This window comes from Gossypium hirsutum, chromosome D05 (assembly GCF_007990345.1).
Source record: "Gossypium hirsutum isolate 1008001.06 chromosome D05, Gossypium_hirsutum_v2.1, whole genome shotgun sequence".
NCBI lineage: Eukaryota > Viridiplantae > Streptophyta > Magnoliopsida > Malvales > Malvaceae > Gossypium > Gossypium hirsutum.
The window spans coordinates 36,067,609-36,074,059 of record NC_053441.1 but is presented as its reverse complement, the minus strand read 5'-3'; the positions used below and the strand labels follow the sequence as shown (position 1 = coordinate 36,074,059).

General features: G+C 37.4%; 1 long non-coding RNA gene across 1 annotated transcript; it reads left to right on the top strand.

The window, feature by feature from the left end:
- Positions 1-1,733: 1,733 nt before the first annotated feature.
- LOC121217385 (uncharacterized) lies at positions 1,734-3,631 on the top strand. The gene is made up of 2 exons (XR_005913489.1): positions 1,734-2,477; positions 2,561-3,631. It is a non-coding gene; the product is annotated as an uncharacterized lncRNA (long non-coding RNA).
- The last annotated feature ends 2,820 nt before the right edge of the window (positions 3,632-6,451 follow it).

Below are 6,451 nucleotides of genomic sequence, written 5' to 3'. Positions count from 1 at the left end.
TCGATTCGACCTCTAATATATAGCAGTGGACAGCAAGCCCAAATCCTAGAGAGGGGTTGCCTAAGGTTTGTCACCGCCCACCTAGTGTGCTATTGGTAAGAGTATGTTTTTCATATTAAAATATTATTATTTAGACACCTTATTCAATTGAAACTCTTCTATTTTTTTTTATAAATAGAGACTTTGGACTAGGTCGAAAACACACCATATTGAGCGTGGTCACTCTACTAGAAAATAGCGAGACTTATTTCTACCTAAATAAATTCTATTTTTTTGAGAGAAATTGTTTTCAGTTTCTAGCCCATAGAGAGATTGATATTCCCATCTAATATCAATTAAAGTTTTCATTGTGTTCATTGGTTTGCGAATAGATCCCACGTTTTAGCAAGCTGAAGTCGAGAATAGCAGAGAAGATTGAGTGGTTAAAAGTCGAGATCTGAATCAGACTGCATATTCAAATAACATAAATATGAATTTGGCAAAGAGGTTTATTTCTATAGATATCACAAGGCTTGAGTTCGAGAGAATTTTTTATTTCTCCCTGTGCAACAAATTTGTTTTTTAAACTAAAATTTTTCAACATAAACTCGTTACTCAAGATCAAGTTTTTAAGGCCCTTAAAGCGGAACCATCCATTCAAGATTAAGGGTGGGTTTGGATGGGCAATGCGTTTACCTGCGGTTAGTATAAAAATAGTGGTGGTAGTGAGATTAGATACTGTAGCATAAGACAAAAAGTAAGTTAAATGCACCGCACTGCACCCCACCGCCTATTCAAACCCACCCTAAATCTCGAAAACCCTTACAAGAAAGTTTGCCCCAAACCGATTGCATTAATACGAATGTGATCAAATTTGTTATTTAAGATCAAGTCTCGACAACCCTCGAAGTGAACCAAATTGACCCGAGATCAAGTCTAGAAAACTATTAGAACAAATATTTATCACTCTTTTTTAAGATTAAGTCTGGATGACCCTTAACGTAGATTTTATTGATTCAAAAACCAAATCTTAAAGACTTTTAAATCCAAATCAAATTAAATTCTTAAACAAACATCTCTTCTGACCTATTTTCAAGATTAATTCTAAACGTCATAAAAGACTTAGTTTTTATAAATAAAATTTATTTATTTTGTTGTAATTTCTGTGATATTATTTTGACTTAAAATTTGTGCGCTGACCTGTACAACAAAACAATTTATGGAAAAACAAAGTGCGCAATAAAAATGGACTACATAGCTACGTGGCGTCATCTAACGTAAAACCAAGAATCGCAACGAAAGAAAGCAATAAAAAATTGATTTCAAAAGCAGACATGTATAGCATGGGAAAGTAAAATGAAATTGGACAACTAGCAAGCTCACGCTAAGGGAGAGGGAGTTATGTAAAGCATGTTGGAGAAAAAGGTAAAACGTCAACTACATTTGAAAATTATTTTCATCTAATAAACTATGATTCTATATAAAAATTAAATATTTTATTAAAATAATATCTTAGAATGTGTTATATCAATTTCATTTAGAAATAGAATTAATTTTATTAAAAATTGAGACAATAAATAGATATAAAGAATTAATTAATTTTTTATCTTATGCAATGAATGAATCAATTATATGTATTAATTACAATACAAAAATTAGTATGACAGATAATATATAGCAAAGATAAAGTTTAAAAAGAAACAGTAGGGTTTAAGAATTGTTTAAAAAAAGAGAAATAATGTATACCTTAAAATATTATAATGTAATTGTTGTGAACGGCCCACCAATGCAGCAGCAAGCTATGGGAACAGCCAATATACATGTTCCTAGAGGAAGCACTCGGCCCAGAATGGCTCCTAAATGGCTGAAAGATCTTGTCAAGTAACACCTCAGCTGGGTTGCACGTGGAAGGGAATAATGGCTCACACTTCCATCATGCAGCTACCTTTTTAAGGAGCAAAAATACCAAAAAATCGTTATGATTTCAGCAATATGCTTTCTGTTTCTTCTTTTTCTCATCCCTACGACTGTAATTTCTTCTTTCATATAATATTTTCTACAAATTTACCTTGTAAATTGTTATAATTCAGTCGAATACTAGCCCATTTCCTTCCTATATTCACTGTTCCATTGACATTTCTACTTCTTGTATTGTGAAAACACAACATTGGTGCTTTCATTGAGCCTCCCCAGCCATAGGTGAACATCAAACTCGTATTAAGGTCTTGGATGATAATATCAAGGCGATTGCCGATTTTCAAACGACGATGCGTCGTTATTTTGACCTATTAGCTTCTTTGGTGGAAGATCAGCGGCGTCATTCTGAAGACCAGAGTCGTCTTCTTCAAGAAGTTTTGGCTAAGTTGACTGGGACGTCCATTGTTGATTCTCCAGGCGCTTCTCTTTTGATGGATTCCGTTGGTTTCACCCCTTTGAGCCTTCATAAACCCGCTCCAATACAGATGGCTCGCTTTGCCGGTGACCATCCTGAATGTTGGGTAATGCAGGCAGAGCGTTACTTTGATTTTTATCAAATCAAGCTGGACGATCGAGTAACTATTTCTTCGTTTTATTTTGACAGTGCCACTTCAGATTAGTATGACTGGATGCATAGAAATCGACAACTTAAGGGCTGGCCGGCGTTCACAGCTGCCGTATTGCAGCAATTTCATTCTCTAGATCTGGAGGAACCCGAGGGGATTTTGGCAAAGTTACAGTAGACCTCCACCGTGGCTCATTATCGCTCTCAGTTTAAAGCCATTACAAATCGCACTGTGCACCTTCCGACCCAGTTCTTGACCCATTGCTTTATTTCTGGGCTCCGCGCTGACATTAAACACTCAGTTTTGGTCCATAAACCAGCCACTTTGCCTGAGGCCATGCATCTAGCCTAGCTCCATGAACAACGCATTCAGCTGGAACGTAGGTTGCTTAAACCCAGCCTGGGTGGTTCCAAACTATTATTACCAACTCCCAAACAATCTCCTGGTACTTCAGTATCTTCTCCTTCCACTCCAACAACAACCGCAACTTTGCCCAATGGTAACCGCGTTCCGTTTCGTCGCCTTACTCCTACTGAGGCTGCCCACCGCCGTTCACAGGGCCTTTGTTATCATTGTGATGAGAAGTACGAGTGGGGACACAAATGCAAAGCAAAATCCCACATGTTACTCTTAGAGGAATAGTTCGAGCCACCTGATGCTCTCGCGCCTGAATTTTTATCGCCATCTTCACCCTTTGTTACCGATTCCACCACACTTGACACCATCTTACAGCTCTATTTCTCGATTTCTTACAATTCCCTTGCTGGAGGTTGCTCTTCTTCTACTCTTTGATTTGAGGGTACAATTCATGGCAAGCAAGTCCAGGTGTTGCTTGATGGTGGGAGCACACATAACTTTGTGCAAACCCGTGTGGCAAAGTATTTGAATCTCCCAATTACTGCCTCTCCTAATTTCTCCGTATTGGTCGGCAGTGGAGAGTGTTTAATTTGCACTGGCATCGTCAAACATGTATCCTTGGTGATTTAAGGCTGTGAAATATGTATTGATTTTTATGTCTTGCCATTGAAGGGATGGGACATAGTCCTTGGTGTTACTTGGTTATCTACTCTTGGACCAGTTATGATGGATTATGGATCATCCATTTTTAAGTTCAAGCATCAAGGTCAGTGTTGGATTCTAACTTAGCAAACAAAGTTTAAAAACAACTTAGATGAATGTTTTAGATGTTTGAAAGCTTAAAACAGGAGCAAGAACAAGCAAAAGGTTGAATGAGCAAAGTGTTTTTCTCATTACCCGAATAAGTGCATGGTTACATACATAAATAGAACAAAGCTACATAGAAAGAAAACACAGCTTGCTTGTGCAAGTAACTAAAGGTTTACATCAACAAAATGACAACCTAATTTGACTACTAAATCAGCTAAGCACACATTTTAACCTTAGCTGATCAAAGCATATAATGATTACACCATAGACTAACAAAAGTCAACTAAATAAACAAGGCTTGTCGAATTGCACAATGAATTTTAACATGCTTCAGCCGAGTTTCTGGTTTCATGCATGCAACGTAAGTTTGCATGGATTCTTAAACTTTGCTGCTGTTGTTGCCACCTTTTAAACAGTCAGTCTATTCGAATGGATAGGGGAAGCTTCCTCTTCGGTTCAATCGGTGCAATTTAATAGGTTACGTCACCTTCATCAAATCAATTCTATTGCGGAATATTTTCGTTTGGAATTTGTTTCTTTTCAACATGTTAATTCCAAGCCCTTTCCCTTGGAATTGGAACAGCTGCTTGCTTTATTTGTTGATGTGTTCCTCAAACTGTAGGGTCTACCTCCTATCCGTAAGTGTGATCATGTGATACATTTGTTGCCTAACAGTGAGCCAATCAATGTTAAACCTTATCGTTATCCACATTTTCAGAAGTGTGAGATTGAAAAATTAGTTGCTGATATGCTTTGGGATGGAATTATTCGGCCAAGCACTAGCCCATTCTCTTTTCCGGTGCTACTTGTTCGCAAGAAAGATGGTACGTGGCGATTTTGCGTTGACTATTGAGCTCTAAATGCCATTACCATCAAGGATTGATTTTTGATTCCATCCATTGATGAACTCTTTGATGAGTTACATAGTGCTGTTTATTTCTCTAAATAGGATTTGTTGGCCGGCTATCATCAACTTCGAATCCGCATTAGCGATGAGTGCAAAATTGCCTTTCGGACTCATGAACGGCTTATGAATTCCTCGTCATGCCATTTGGCTTGACCAATGCGCTATCCTCCTTTCAAAGTCTCATGAACAATGTTTTCTGGCCTTACTTGCAGGATTTTGTGCTCGTTTTCTTCGACGATATCTTAATTTACAGCCTTTCTTTAGAGGCTCACTTGGAGCACATTCATCTTGTGTTCTTGGTATTACGGCAACATCAATTAGTGGCAAAGTAGTCCAAATGTATTTTTGGCCAAACTTCTATTGGGTATTTGGGGCATATCATCTCTCGGCAAGGCGTGTCTGTCGATCCAAAAAAAATTGTTGCAATTCAGAAATGACCTTTGCCCTGTTCAGTAGGGACCGATTAACCGACCTGAAATAACATTAACCGAATTAACCGACCTTTCAAAATCTTTAACCGTTAACCGAATCGAAATTTTTTCAAAAAAATTAACCGAACCAAAAAATTTTCGATTAATTCGGTCGGTTAACCGAATTAACCGAAAATTATATATTTTTTATTTTTGGTTAAAAATTAGCCAAATTAACTGAATTAACCGAATTAACCGAATTACCCGAATTAACCGAATTGAATCACTACATAATTAAATTTTTTGTAGACTTTTAGACTTTTAGACTTTAGTTTTAGTTTTAGTTTTAGAATTTTATTTTTATTTATTAATTATTTGTAATTTTTATAATTGGGTTGGGTTGGGTTGGGTAATTGGGTTGGGTTGAATACTTGGGTTTGGATTGGGTTTTGGTGAATAGTGGGCTTATTTATATATTATAATTTTATTTATTAATTTTTTCGGTTAAACTGAAAAAATTTGCTTAACCGACCGGTTTCAAACTGAATTAACCGTAAACTGAAAAATCAAAAAATAATTAACCGACCTCCGACCAAAAAAATTTGGTTAACCGACCGATTAACCGAATTTGATTGGTTAACCGAATTTTTTCAGTTTTATCCGAATTTTGCACACCCCTACCGTTCATTTAAGAAGGTTCGTGGGTTTCTTGGTATCACCGGATATTATCGGCGTTTTGTTTGACATTTTTCTTCTATTGCAGGGCCCCTTACTAATCTTCTTCGCAATGATAACTTTTTTGGACAGAATCTACTAGCAATGTTTTTGTCAAGTTGAAAGAGGTTTTGAGTTCAGCCCCTGTCTTAGCCTTGCCGGACTTCAAGAAACCCTTTATAGTTGAAACGGATGCTTCAGGTATCAGGATCGGAGCTGTTTTGTCCCAAGACAAACATCCAATAGCATTTTTCGGCCAGCAAATGAGTCTTCGCATGCAACAATCCTTGACATATCAACGTGAGATGTATGCGGTCACTCAAGATATTTCGAAGTGGAGGCAAATTGGAGGGGATATTTACGATTATCACTGATCAACAACCACTTAAGAACCTCACGAATCAAGTTATACAAACCCCCGAGCAATAGAAATGGTTGAGCAAGCTTATTGGTTATGACTTCGACATTATCTATCGCCCTGGAAAGTTGAACGCTACTGCTAACTCTCTTTGTCGCATCCCTTCCTCTCAATTGCTTGCTTTATCTACTGTGAAATTTGATCTTACTGTTGATCTTCGTGCAGCCAACTTGCATCACCCTGAACTTTTGGATATACAGCAACGAGTGCACACTGATCCAGCCCAGTTTCCTGCCTTTAGTTTCCATGATGGGATGTTATTCTTTCGGGGTCGACTACTGATTCTAGTTGATTCTCCTCTCCGTTTACAGCT